The following is a 15,098-nucleotide window of genomic DNA, read 5'->3' on the forward strand; positions in this document are numbered from 1 at the left end:
TAATAACGTGGTTAGCCTACTCAACGTAAATTACACACGAACAACATTAAGCTACTCACGCAGAGAAGAACGGCTGCTGCTGCATCATCATCCGTCATCATTTCTGCTACACTGGCAGGGCTAGGGGCCAGGACTCTCCTCTTCCTGTTTTTGGGGATGTTGCTAACTCCGGGTCCGATAACAGGCACCACACCCGCAGTAGACGTGCTCGGTGTGAGGTCTCGCAGCAAGCTCTCAAATACAGCGCATTTCTTGGCTTTTAAAAAAAAACGGTATGCGTCGCCAGGTGTTTCATCGGATTTAAGGTGTTACCTCCTTTGACAGTATCACAGTATCAGCTTAAAGCACTTGTTGCTGCTGAGTTTGCATTTTTGCTGTGAAGTACAGCCAGACTTTTGACCGCTTCGCCTTGGGCATTTTTAATCTGTAGCTCTATTCTAAAAGAACGTACGTACCTGGGCCCGCCTACTATCCTCGGAAACGTAAAATGATTGGCTAGAAGTGTATCACAGCTCAGGAAAAAAAAGCACCGAAATAAAGCACCGAAATGTGCGCTGCTTTTCGGTCTGGTTACTACCGTTTATGTCAGAACTGGTGCCATCATGGCACCGGACACCGGTACCCATCCCTATTCAGAAGTCATTCGTCATGTCAAATGACCAGCAGATAAAGTCTTAGGTTGGTAAGGCAAGGCAAGTTTATTTATACAGGGAGTGCAGAATTATTAGGCAAGTTGTATTTTTGAGGAATAATTTTATTATTGAACAACAACCATGTTCTCAATGAACCCAAAAAACTCATTAATATCAAAGCTGAATGTTTTTGGAAGTAGTTTTTAGTTTGTTTTTAGTTTTAGCTATTTTAGGGGGATGTCTGTGTGTGCAGGTGACTATTACTGTGCATAATTATTAGGCAACTTAACAAAAACAAATATATACCCATTTCAATTATTTATTTTTACCAGTGAAACCAATATAACATCTCCACATTCACAAATATACATTTCTGACATTCAAAAACAAAACAAAAACAAATCAGCGACCAATATAGCCACCTTTCTTTGCAAGGACACTCAAAAGCCTGCCATCCATGGATTCTGTCAGTGTTTTGATCTGTTCAACATCAACATTGCGTGCAGCAGCAACCACAGCCTCCCAGACACTGTTCAGAGAGGTGTACTGTTTTCCCTCCTTGTAAATCTCACATTTGATGATGGACCACAGGTTCTCAATGGGGTTCAGATCAGGTGAACAAGGAGGCCATGTCATTAGTTTTTCTTCTTTTATACCCTTTCTTGCCAGCCACGCTGTGGAGTACTTGGACGCGTGTGATGGAGCATTGTCCTGCATGAAAATCATGTTTTTCTTGAAGGATGCAGACTTCTTCCTGTACCACTGCTTGAAGAAGGTGTCTTCCAGAAACTGGCAGTAGGACTGGGAGTTGAGCTTGACTCCATCCTCAACCCGAAAAGGCCCCACAAGCTCATCTTTGATGATACCAGCCCAAACCAGTACTCCACCTCCACCTTGCTGGCGTCTGAGTCGGACTGGAGCTCTCTGCCCTTTACCAATCCAGCCACGGGCCCATCCATCTGGCCCATCAAGACTCACTCTCATTTCATCAGTCCATAAAACCTTAGAAAAACCAGTCTTGAGATATTTCTTGGCCCAGTCTTGACGTTTCAGCTTGTGTGTCTTGTTCAGTGGTGGTCGTCTTTCAGCCTTTCTTACCTTGGCCATGTCTCTGAGTATTGCACACCTTGTGCTTTTGGGCACTCCAGTGATGTTGCAGCTCTGAAATATGGCCAAACTGGTGGCAAGTGGCATCTTGGCAGCTGCACGCTTGACTTTTCTTAGTTCATGGGCAGTTATTTTGCGCCTTGGTTTTTCCACACGCTTCTTGCGACCCTGTTGACTATTTTGAATGAAACGCTTGATTGTTCGATGATCACGCTTCAGAAGCTTTGCAGTTTTGAGACTGCTGCATCCCTCTGCAAGATATCTCACTATTTTTGCCTTTCTGTGCCTGTCAAGTCCTTCTTTTGACCCATTTTGCCAAAGGAAAGGACGTTGCCTAATAATTATGCACACCTGATATAGGGTGTTGATGTCATTAGACCACACCCCTTCTCATTACAGAGATGCACATCACCTAATATGCTTAATTGGTAGTAGGCTTTTGGGCCTATACAGCTTGGAGTAAGACAACATGCATGAAGAGGATGATGTGGACAAAATACTCATTTGCCTAATAATTCTGCACTCCCTGTATAGCACAATTCAACAACAAGGTGATTCAAAGTGCTTTACAGAGACATTAAAAAACAAAAACAATAAAAAGCAAGATTTAAAATTGATTAAAAAAACAGTAGATAAAATCAGTAGTTAAATGTAAGTTTTGAAATTTAAGCTTAAAGTGTGGATTTGGTGCTTTATTCAAATGCAGCTGAGAACAGGTGAGTCTTCAACCTGGATGTAAATAAACTGAGTGTTTCAGCTGATCTGAGGCTTTCTGGGAATTTGTTCCAGATATAAGGAGCATAAAAGCTGAATGCAGCTTCTCCGTGTCTGGTTCTGACTCTGGGAACTGATAAAAAACCGGGTTCAGATGACCTGAGGGATCTGGAAGGTTCATACTGGGTCAGGAGGTACATTTAGTATCATTATTACATCCATACAATATTGATTGTAAATAAGGTTAGCACGTTGTTAAAGCAGGCCATACAAAAGGCGTCATACGTTTTGGCTCGATGGCGAACCTTTGGCTGCTCTGGTGGGGGGTTTATGGGGGACAAAAAGGGACTGGGCCGGGGAGTAGATCTGAGGGAGAAAGGGAGGGGGAGGAGGGTGATGACCTGTCAGGGGTTTGGGGGACTGGGGAAGGTCGTGGTCCCTGGTCCTGGTCGTTGTTGTTGTTGAGAGAGGTGGAGACAAATAGGGACCCCTCTTCTTGCCTCAGATGTCTCACCTTTCTGAAGCTCATCCCAGGTGGGGGCAGATGAGGCTCCTCCTCAAGGTTTCTGCTGGGCTTTGTCTGTTCTTGGAGTACTGTTTGTTCCTCTTTATGAGATAACTCCTCATTTATCTCAGCCTTGGCACCAAGCACAGATGGATGACGTATGGAATAAAACAAGTTGGAGGAAAACAGTTTCACCCCTGACTTGTTAAAATTAAATCCATTTGCTTTAAACAGATGCCTGCATTCCCAAAAAATATTAAAATTGTTGATAAAATGCACTGAGTGGTCAGTACATGCTGATATAAGCCATTTATTCAGTGCAAACAACCTCGTCTCCTCCTCTGACGGGCGGTACAGGTCCACTGATGAATACAGCTGCATTAAGAGAGTTTACAGTATTTAATAATCCAGTAAAGTCCCGTTTCAGAACCTCCGTCTAATAAATGTATTATCTGTATAAGAAAAAGCATCATGTAAACAAATAACCTAACAGTAACTGTTATGCTTATTGTAGCTGTTAGCTAAAAATATGATCGATTGTTTCCAATAGAATTCCAAAATTGTCATCCTGTACCCTCTCAGAGCCCCGTATGCTTGCAGAGACCCCTACAGTAGGGAAATATGCAAAAGAATGTCCAAAACCATTGTATTTCAGGTTTATTTATGTCTTACGCAGCATCCCAACTCTTTAGCTAACTTAATAACTTTAGCTAGCTAAGTGAATAGTTGGTGACTAGTTAGTCTTATTCATTAGTGCAGCATTACTGGCCAAATCTGGCAGGACCAGGCAGACCCAGGGTTCTCGGGGCTGGCGGAGTACTTCCGCCTGTTGGTGCCTGGGTTTGCAGACCTGACCAACCCCAAGGGCCGTCTCACTTCCTTTTTGGTCTTGGGGCGCAGGCAGGATGCGATCGCTGCTGTTTTCTCTGCCCACCCCACAAGTGGTACCCCAGATACTGTACCTCCCTCCATCCAACTGCACACTCACTGTGCATCATTGCTAACTAGCTAGCAACAAGCCTCTAATACAGTATAGTAATGACTAATAGCAAACAAATTAACAACAGAGTGATGTTAGATGTTGTAGAACTATAAGATGATTAGCAGTGTTTCTTTTTCATAATAGCATTGTACTGTTGCACCCAATGTGACCCAGTGTCCTATATTGAGATTCACAGCCAGCTAAACTCTCTCTTGCATCACTTCCTCCAAGGAACAGGCACGTGTTGTATTTGGACAGGATTTAATGCAAAAAAGTGTGAAACTGAAATGATACAGAATACAGAAATGTCACATAAACATTAGCTTGGGTTGAACTTAAGTGGACATATAAAACACATCAAAAGTTTCCAAATCACTTCAATAATGTCATATACCCTCTCTTAAAGGTAAACACAATTAAGAAACTTACTCATATTGCCACTCAAAGGGATTTAACGGAGTGGATGGCTTTGGATCAGAGGAAAACACGCCATGTCTTGCTTCACTCATGAGCAAACACTTCCTATCACACTTCTTTTAGTGACTAATTGGCTCAACATAGCAAACTGTGCAAACCTGCGCCCCCTATAGGCCTGGAGAAATAACATACAAACAGTTCCAGTACACTCCCCGCCTGGCATTATTTTAAGATTGCCACTAGACCCTATTTACACATGAGACCAATCTCTCAGAAGAAGGATACAGTCCGAAATGGGTCTACAGAATGTCTTTGCAATCTTGTCGCGTGTCACCTTCACTTCCATCTTTCTGACAACTCCATCTCTGCTTGGAAGTGTCTTCACGATGACACCCATAGGCCACTCATTTCTTTTTAGTTGCTTGTCCTTCAGAAGAACAACGTCTCCTTCCTTCAAGTTTGGTTTGCTGCGCTGCCATTTCTGACGACCTTGGAGCATGTGGAGGTACTCCCTCTGCCACCTGGCCCAGAATGTGTTGGCAAGGGCTTGAACTCTCTTCCACTGCCGTGTATATATGTCGGCCTTGGTGAATTCCCCAGGTGGAGTTGGAATCGGATCGAACTTCTGGGTGAGCAGAGCTGAGGGGGTCAGGATTAAGGGAGCGTCTGGATCCGAGGAAACGGGTACAAGTGGCCTTGCGTTGATAATAGCCGTGACTTCCGCCATTAACGTTGTCAGGACCTCGTGAGTTAGAGTAGGGTTTCCTGCTTGTAGGAGCATTGAGTCCAGGATGCGTCGTGAGATGCCTATCATACGCTCCCAGGCGCCACCCATGTGAGATGAGTGAGGAGCATTAAACACCCAGGAACACCTCTGCTTGCGTAGGTAGTCATCCACACTTGTATCACCAGGTTTTGGGGAATGCAACTTTAGGTCCTTGGAGGCACCAATGAAATTGGTTCCGCAATCTGACCTCAACTGTTTGGCAGGGCCTCTGATCGCAAAGAACCTGCGAAGAGCATTGATGAAACTGGAAGAGCTGAGAGTTTCAATCACTTCAATATGAACAGCCCGTGTAGACATGCAAGTGAACAAGACTGCCCATCTCTTACTGTTTGCATGACCACCTTTGGTGCGGCGTGTTGAAACCTCCCACGGTCCAAATACATCGAGGCCAACATAAGAGAATGGGGGGTCCGTCTGAAGGCGTTCGGCAGGTAAGTTAGACATGATTTGCTGCTCTGTTCTACCTCGAAGCTTTCTGCAGGTGACACATTTGTGGATTACACTGCTGATAGACCTCTTAGAACCAACCACCCATAAGCCACTTGCTCTCACAGCCCCCTCAGTGAAGTGTCTTCCTTGGTGCTGGGTGGCTTCATGGTGATGTCGAATGAGCAGTGTTGCAATGTGATGCTTCCCTGGTATCAGAAGAGGGTTAGCCTGATGACTCGGCAAGCCAGACTCTGCAAGTCGACCTCCTACTCGCAATAAGTTTTTGCCATCGACGATGGGATGAAGTTTGTGAAGAGCACTGTTGCGAGGTAAGTCTCGTTTCGCCATGATGCATTTTATTTCTTCTGCATAGGCTTCACGCTGGACACACCTGATGATTGTGTGCTCTGCTTCATATAACGCTTCATCTGTGAGACTAGCCTTACAAAGATGCCAGCCGCTACAGGAACCACCATCTTTAGACTTGAAACTGTGGGAGATGTGGCGAAGGTAGGCCACCGCTTGGACAAGGGAAGTCCATTTTGAGAATCTTTCAAAGCGTGATGAACCCAAGGCACCTGGAGCAGTTGTGGTCACAAGCACATTGACGTTACGTCGAATTTCAATGTCCGACTCTGGATCGACGAGTTCAAATGGACCCTTTTCTGGGGAGAGAGTCTCGTGATTGAGAAGAAATGCTGGGCCGTACAACCATGAAGTACCAGAGAGTTTGTCTGCTGGTACAGACCGAGAGCCATGATCAGCAGGATTGTGCTCTGATGGGACGTATCTCCATTGATCTGGTAGGGAAGACTGCTTGATTCTCTGTACACGATTGTTCACATATACATGGAATCTTCTGTTTTGATTGTTAATGTATCCTAACACCACTTTACTGTCAGTGTAGAATGTTGTCTTGTCAATCTTTACGTTTAGTTCTACTGTGAGAAGCTCTGACATCTCCACAGCAAGCACTGCAGCGCACAGCTCTAATCGAGGAATGGTCGGTTCTGGTACAGGAGCTAGTTTGGCCTTACCCATAACGAATCCGACCTCACTGTGCCTATCTTCATGTGTGACCTTCAGGTAAGCTACCGCAGCGATGGCTTTCACTGAAGCGTCTGAGAAAACACAAAGTTCGATGAATGTGGCTTGTGAGATGGAGAACGTGACGTAGGGGCGGGGAATGTGCAGGTTTGTGAGACTTCGTAGCGAGTCATGCCACCTTCTCCAGCCGTCGTACATGTCTTGGGGTAAGGAACTGTCCCACTCAAGGTTGCCGCTGGAGAGCTCTCTGAGAAGAAGTCTGCCTTTGATGGTTACAGGTGCAAGCAAACCAAGAGGGTCAAACAAGCTGTTCACTGTTGAGAGTACGACCCGGCGAGTGAAGGGTTTTTGCTCTTGTGGAACGTGGAATGTGAACGTGTCTGTTGTGGGGTTCCAACTTACCCCCAAGCTGCGCTGGACTGGAAGCTCATCTGTTGTTAAATCGAGATCTTTGATATCTTTGGCCCTATCCTCAGGGGGGAATGCACTCACCACTTCCACTTTATTGGAAGCAATCTTGTGGAGACGTAGATTTGAGAGGGCAAGCATTTTCTGAGTTCTCTGTAGGACATCAACAGCCTCAGCTGCAGTTGGGAAAGACTTTAATGCGTCATCGACATAGAAGTTGTGCTCTACGAAGTCTCGGGCATCAGTTCCATACTCGCTTTCTGCTTCCCTTGCTGCCAGTCTCAGCCCGTAAATTGCCACTGCAGGGGAAGGACTGTTACCAAAGACATGCACCCTCATTCTGTAGTCTACTACGTCTTTGCCAAGGTCGTTGTCTTTGTACCAAAGAAAGCGAAGGTAGTCTCTGTGGTCTTCTTGGACCACAAAGCAGTAGAACATTTGTTCAATGTCAGCTGTGACTGCGACTGGTTCTTTCCTGAAGCGAAGCAGCACACCCAAAAGTGTGTTGTTCAGGTCCGGGCCAGAAAGCAGCACCTCATTGAGGCACACTCCATCAAACTGTGCACTCGAATCAAACACAACGCGTATCTTCCCTGGCTTTTGGGGATGGTACACACCAAAAATGGGGAGATACCAGTTCTCTTTGTCTCTATTGGGAGGTGGTGCGAGCTCTGCATGTTGGTTATCTAGCATTTTCTGCATGAATTCCACAAAATGTGTTTTCATTTCTGGTTTCTTGTCGAGCGTACGTCGTAACGACATCAGCCGTTGGTAGGCGTAGGACCGGTTATCCAGGAGTTTGCGTCTGGGGGTTCGGAACGGGAGTGGTGCAACCCAGCTGTTTGTATTGTCCTTGAAGAAGCCTGCCATCTTTTTCAAAAAGATTACATCTTCAGCTGAATGAGCAAGGTGGTTGTCGTTGCTGGTGTGACAAAACACAGAGTCTCCCAAATTCTCAGCCGTGGGCTTTTGGTGTGAGAGAGCAGATGGCGGTTGACTGGAGATGGCTTTGGTTTGGCTCAGACTGAAGTCCTCCTTTACACTAAGGTGACTGTCGCAGGGAGTGAGATAGCTTGGGCGCCCATTGTCCAATACATAGGTTTTCAGAACATTCACTTTACTTGGCTTGTGGGCATTACCAAGACACACATCGCCAATGATAACCCAGCCCAGGTCAAGCTTCTGTGCAAATGGGTCATTATCTCTGCCATTGATTTGCTCCCTCACTTTATGAACTCTCAGAAGGTTGCGTCCTATCAGCAACAGAATGTCTGCACTTGGGTCGAGAGGTGGTATTTGAGCAGCTATTGCTTTCAGGTGCGGGTGGTGTAAAGCAGCTTCTGCAGTTGGCACCTCTTCCCTGTTGTTGGGGATGGCATTGCACTCAATGAGCGCGGGGAGAGGGAAACTCATTTTTCCATCTAATGACTCAACCATGTAGCCACATGCTCTTCTACCAGTCGTGTGTGTTACACCACTACAAGTTTTCAGCATGTATGGTTCAGGTGTGGTTTGTATGTTAAATATGTCAAAAAACTCTGTCTTTGCAAGTGACTGGTTACTTTGATCGTCAATTATTGCACACATCCTTCTGGCGTTGTCTCGCTGACCCTTGGGATAGACTTGCACTAAGCAAACCTTAGAACAGGATCTCCCTGTGATTTTATTTCCACATACCTCTGTGCATGTGGCAGTAACATCCGGGTCTTGTGGATTTGCTTGCTCCCCGCCGTGCACTTCAGGAGATGAAGGAGGTCTGAGCATTTGCAGTGTTGGGGCAGGATGAAGAGCTGCCAGGTGTTTCTCACTATTGCACTCTTCACACTTAATCATGACTGTACAGTCTTTGGCTTGGTGGCCGGTGGAAGCAAGGCAGCGGTAACAAATGCTATTGTCTCTGAGGAACCTCTTCCTCTGCTCAAGCAGCATAGCTCTAAAGCCCCTGCATCTTTTGAGTGGGTGGGGTTTGTGATGTATGGGGCACTGTCTTTCAATGTCTTCGTCTGCTTTTTTTACCTTTGATCCCTCTGATGATATGTCCATCTTGTGCACTGTAACCGATGACCTTTGGTTGTGGTTACTTAACGGTTTTTCTTTTCTGTAGCTGGACATGTGGTTGGCATAGGAAAGAGTCGTGTTGAAAGGTGTGGTAAAGCTTGGATCATTCCTTGCTTTTGCTTGACGTTTCACAAATTCGACAAAGAATGAGAATGGTGGGAAGCTAACATTGTGGTCTTCTTTAAACTTTGACCCTACCATTGTCCACTTCTCTTGAAGATGGAAGGGCAGCTTCTCCACAATTGGATGTACTCCCCTAGCTGTGTCGAGGTAACTTAAACCAGGCAAATAACCATCTAGCTTTGCAGCTTGGAGTTCACACAGCAGATCTGATAGGTCGCGAAGCTTGTGTGGTTCTTTACTGGAGAGCTTTGGAAAGTCTCGTATTCGGGCAAACAGGGAGTTTTCTATTGCTTCTGGTGAGCCGTAACATTCCTCTAGTCTCAACCATATCATGTTCAGACCGGCAGGTGGATGCTTTATGTTGACTGCTTTTAATCTCTTGGCGTGTTCAGAAGACTCTGGGCCTAACCACTTAATGAGTAGGTTGATTTCTTCAGTGGCTGTTAGACCAAGGTCCCTAACAGTGCTCTGGAATGTGGCTTTCCAACTAAGGTAATTTTCTGGCTTGTCGTCAAATTTAGACAGCCCTCCAGTTATTAGCTGACTCTTGGCTAAGAATCTGGCGAGGTCGCTTGCTATGGTGTCTGCATTATCATTTGAGCTTAATCCGTGCTGCAGTTGTAATGCATCGTGGAGAGTCTGTGGACTTACATCTCTTTGTAGTCGTCTCTCTGCCCCATCTTGTGGCATGAATGAGTACTGCACTGGCTCTTGTTTGGGACAAAGAGGTGTGTACATTACTGGTTGTTTGGATTGTTCATTCTGATATTTACTGTCATCATGGTGAGATGTAATGTCTGGAACCAGGTCAGTGTGGCTGTGTTTATTTATGTATTCACTCACTTTTTGCTCTGGGGTTACTTGTAGGGGTGACAATGGCCACTCTTCCCCTGATTCAGCTTTGTCAAATTGAGCTGCTGCTGACTCCATTACCTCTGCTTTAGCCAAGGCTGCATCTGCTTCCTTTTGGAGGTTGATTACATCCAGAGTTGCTTCTAGACGGGCCTTTTCTACTTTAATGTTCATCTCCTTCTCAGCGTAAGCTAATCTGGCTTTTGCTGCTTGAGCTTCTGCTTGTGCCCGCGCTGCTGCCATACTGGCTCGGGTTGATGCTGACGACCTGCTTGAACATGCTGCAGATGATCTAACAGTCAGTTTTCCTGAAGACTTTGAGGACCTTCTTGAGCGAGTGGACCTTGCTTCCTCGTCGTTTTGACCTTCAGCCTCTGATTTCTCCATGTTAGAGTAGAACTGTCACTCGACGTCCCTCGCAGAGCGCTATGATTTCACTGTACTGTTGCACCCAATGTGACCCAGTGTCCTATATTGAGATTCACAGCCAGCTAAACTCTCTCTTGCATCACTTCCTCCAAGGAACAGGCACGTGTTGTATTTGGACAGGATTTAATGCAAAAAAGTGTGAAACTGAAATGATACAGAATACAGAAATGTCACATAAACATTAGCTTGGGTTGAACTTAAGTGGACATATAAAACACATCAAAAGTTTCCAAATCACTTCAATAATGTCATATACCCTCTCTTAAAGGTAAACACAATTAAGAAACTTACTCATATTGCCACTCAAAGAGATTTAACGGAGTGGATGGCTTTGGATCAGAGGAAAACACGCCATGTCTTGCTTCACTCATGAGCAAACACTTCCTATCACACTTCTTTTAGTGACTAATTGGCTCAACATAGCAAACTGTGCAAACCTGCGCCCCCTATAGGCCTGGAGAAATAACATACAAACAGTTCCAGTACAAGCATAATTTAACGAGTCGTCAGATGAAGTAAACCCATCTGCAGATAAAATGGAGTGTAAATAAAAGTGTAGGGGGGCATGTTCGTGGACATGTCCAGCAGGTTTGTGGGCAGGAGCGTGACACAGCCAGTCCACCTCAAGTCACTACTGCAGAAACTGCCTCTAAAATTATAACATGGCAGCTCCCACAAGCAAGAAATTTTAGGCTTCCTTTTTTGTACAATAGGAGCCAGGTGCAGCCAGGTCGTCCGTCTTTTCTACAGTCATTGGTCCTTGCTAAGAGCGAAAATTATGCATAATGCAGCTGTTTTCATCCAGGATGCAGTTTCCACTATACCACTGTGCTTTTGTCCTCTTGTGCAAAAAAGTGAAAAATAAAGCTATGTCCATATCCATGCTGTAGACTGTGCCACTATTATCCACACAAACTGAATTCAGCTAACTGTAGAGCAAGTGCGACTGGAAGCGATAAGCGGGTTCCAGACAAGCAGAGTAACAATTCCAAGGAATTTGATTATTGGGAACTGGTTCTCTACAAGAACGATTCCCATCCCTAACGATGTTAGAATTAACACGTTTTAGGAGAACCTGCCCTATTTAGCTTACCTCTTTCAGGTATATTTATTAATTGTTTTATTCTTTTGGTTTGTTTTTAGAAAAATAAATATGTTTTGTAAAATTCAGTCTATGACTCTTGTGATTTTTGTTCTATCCTTTATATGATGCAGGAAAGACACACAGATACTTTTCTGAGACAAGGCTTATGGAGCAAATACTGCAAATACCTCAGAAAGCCCCATCTGATTCTGCATAAGGACAGCAGACTCCAGAGCATGAAGTATAACTCTTTCACAAACATTAAACATCTCGAACAAATGAGTATCTGCATAGAAACCATTTACAAATCATAATCAAACATTCACATGTACACTGTTGTACACAAGCAGATGGAACAATTGAATTTAAGATGAGTTAGGAAATATAATATTGGACATTTTTATCCCATCTTACATATATAACATGACTGAACACAGACAACAGTGCTGCTGTAGGTAAATTAAACCGTTCTATTGCATGCCATAACATGTGATAAACTTGGTTAATAGTAAAAATTAATTAGATGTTGATTATGCAGTTACGCAATATTTCTTTAAAGTTTATTGACTATGAGTTTAATTCAAAACGCTTAAGGTTACTTGGCAAAGGTGTCTTTGTGTCATTAGCATTCATCACATAAGTTAGCACTGGTGGTGTTGATTTACATGTTAATATGTGTTTACTGTGCTAGTGTTACTTTTTTTCCTGTGTTTTTCCATTGCCAGTATAACCTGATGTTTTATATGGAAATGATGAAATAATTTGTGCCCACATCCATTTAAGGGCTAAAAATGAAGCCAAAACCAAGCTTGTCTGCGTTTAAGATTTCACCAACATGTGAATATCGCCAGCAGACTATAAACAATTATAGCTCACCATTAGCGGTTTTGGCAAAGAAAGACAGACAACCATTTAGTTTATCACTTAAAAGAGCAGGTGAACAACTTCATTTAAATTGGTTATATGTCTGTGTGTTTACAGTAATGAACAAGAGCTCCATTGCATTATACTCAATACATGAAAATGATATACCTCACGCATAATTTTTGTGTACCTCCAAATTTATACATAAAGACATTTCTATGATAAACTGATACAGCAAAATGAGAAATTGCTGCATATAGTTTAGTAGAAGGCTGGAAATGGAGTCTCTGCTCAAAATTACATTGAATAAAAACCTTATCAACACACTAAGATTCCTGTTTTCCTTTATCTTAACCCTCAATTCTCCAAGTCCCTTTTCCCCCGGAGTTAAGTTTGTTGCAGTAACAAAATTGCACTTCCTTTCTGTTTCAAAATAAAATACACTTGATTGTATTTACATAAATGTATGCTGTATCAGTATCAGAAAAAGACTCAAATATTTTGGACTGATTTTGAATTATTGATTGCAGTAGTCACTGTTGGTGTCACATGGTTGCCAAAGGCTAGATATGCTGTTTAGGGCATTTACACGTTAAAAAAAAGCAGATCTGCATTAGGTATATATGAAACAGTTCGAACACATGTCTGCCTGGAGGCTCGTATATAACGACACCTCTGTCAAAGGATGACCTGAGGATAGTACAAATTCCAGAAAGACCCCAGTCTAATTTTGGTAGGTAAGCCATATTAATTCATTAAAACTTGCTGTAACCCGCCGGTCTTCCGGTGTCATTCTGGCTGCCTGTTGGTAATTTATCGTTTGCGGACGGCTGTCTTGCGCCACCCGTGCCCCCACATCCACGCTCACGCAAAAACGCACATCCAAGCGAGTCACACACATACACACACATTCCACCGGTGACTCTGTAGTCATCGCTTTGCTTCCAGATACCGACGTGCTTTTGGATTTAGCAGCCGGTGCGTCCTTTCAGCGATGGTGTAAGGAGCTGCCAGAGGTAAGATGTGCTTTAATTGATAGATTCAGGTTGGAGCGCGTGACAGGATACAACAGTTTATCAATACATCCGCTACCTGTTTTGGAATGAGTCACACCGGTAACAGAACGATACCCGGTGATACCTTTAGACGCGCTTCGTAATGTGACAGCTGTCATTAACAGCCGTATGCTTCACATTTATTTTGCCCTGAGCTGCAGCGGCGTTAATGGAAGATCCAGCGGCAGCCCTGAGAACGTGCCAGGCTCGCGCGTGGGAATGTATGCTGCTGTCGCCTTTCAAATTGTCGGCTGATTTGAGGTGGTATTGCTCTGTTCTTAAGCTGTCAAATCCTTAACATATTTTGACGAAAATCTTCGATGTGTTCAGCAGAAATCGGTTAAATGTCTCCACGCAACGCGTCATCAATATCAGTGCAAGTCAAAGTTTGTGGATGTGATCGGCGCCGAGCCGCTAGCAAAGAAAATAGTGCTGACAAGAAGCCAGTGGAGCTAAAGAGAAGGTGTGTCGAAATTTGAAGGATTTCCCCAAAGAGATTGTGAATAATAAGCTAGGGTATTGCGGGGGGGCTGTGGGCTTCAAAAGACACATAACGAATGACTGGACATGTAATGTGGCTTTCGCTCCGTGCCAGTCAGACATAACTGATGAAGGAATACCTCGATGCTGTTGGACTGGATGTGCCTGTGCAGACCGCACTGGCACAGCTGGATGGAGGTTTTTGTGGAGAAAAGCAGTCAAGGTTACGTTGGCCGAAAATGAGCTTATCTCGACATTAAATGCAAAGGTTGATGAGATGTCAGACGTGCTGTATGTTGCAGTCTCATGCGGGGATGTACGCACTGTATCTTCCGCTCCAGTGAGGAGTTGTGAGCTCAGAGGAGCTATGTCAGTTGTCGCCTGTGGCTGAGGATGAGAGGACATGCAGATCCAGCATGTTTCTAATTCAAGAAGACCAACTGGTAGGCTAATGATAACAGTGTGGGCAGTGTGAGTGTCAGCTCTGAAAGGATTATTTTATCGTGATTATTCTCCCACACAATGTGGAAATCTCAGTTATGCAGTACAGTCATTTCTTACAGAAGTGACTTAGACAAAACATCAGACACAAAATTTAGTTTACCCTCTCTCTATTTATACATTCAGCATAAGAAGAAAGCGTTGATATTCCACACAATAACACATTGTAAATGCATAATTATCTGATAGGGAGGGTGGAAGCAGCATTTGCTATTCATTGGCATTATTAACAAGAATCCTGTGACAGTGTTTGTAATTGTGTAATGATTTCAGTTCAAGGCGTTTTTGCAAAACTCAACACAGTATGAGGATGTGCTCCAGCTTTATGCCATTGTACATTAAACGTTAGGGTTTTATAGCGTCCAAGTCCATTAGAAAGGTTGATTTTGCACCAGAATAAAAAGCATTTCTTTTAAACATAGAGTAGCTGCAGTGGTTAGCAGTGTTGCCTCACAGGAAGATGGTTCCTGGTTCAAATCTCCTGGGGGGGGTTGCTTTTCAGGTATTCCAGCTTCCTCCCACAGTTAAAAGATGTGTGTGCTTGGACAATATTTTCTTTATCAACTTCATTAGTTTAATCACATCTTGAGCCTTTAAAAATAATAATATACAAAGTGAAGACTG

At 44.0% G+C, this 15,098-nt stretch overlaps 1 protein-coding gene across 1 annotated transcript in view; it reads left to right on the forward strand.

Moving 5' to 3' along the window:
* Nucleotides 1–13,274: 13,274 nt before the first annotated feature.
* LOC309694163 (disks large-associated protein 1-like) overlaps nt 13,275–15,098 on the forward strand; it is a 160,339-nt gene continuing 158,515 nt past the window's right edge. Inside the window, exon 1 of the mRNA XM_082513995.1 lies at nt 13,275–13,454. The gene's annotated coding sequence lies outside the window, so the exon portion shown is untranslated. The remainder of the gene's footprint in view (nt 13,455–15,098) is intronic.

The sequence above is a fragment of the Aulonocara stuartgranti genome, assembly GCF_965226115.1.
Source record: "Aulonocara stuartgranti genome assembly, chromosome: 18".
Lineage (NCBI taxonomy): Eukaryota > Metazoa > Chordata > Actinopteri > Cichliformes > Cichlidae > Aulonocara > Aulonocara stuartgranti.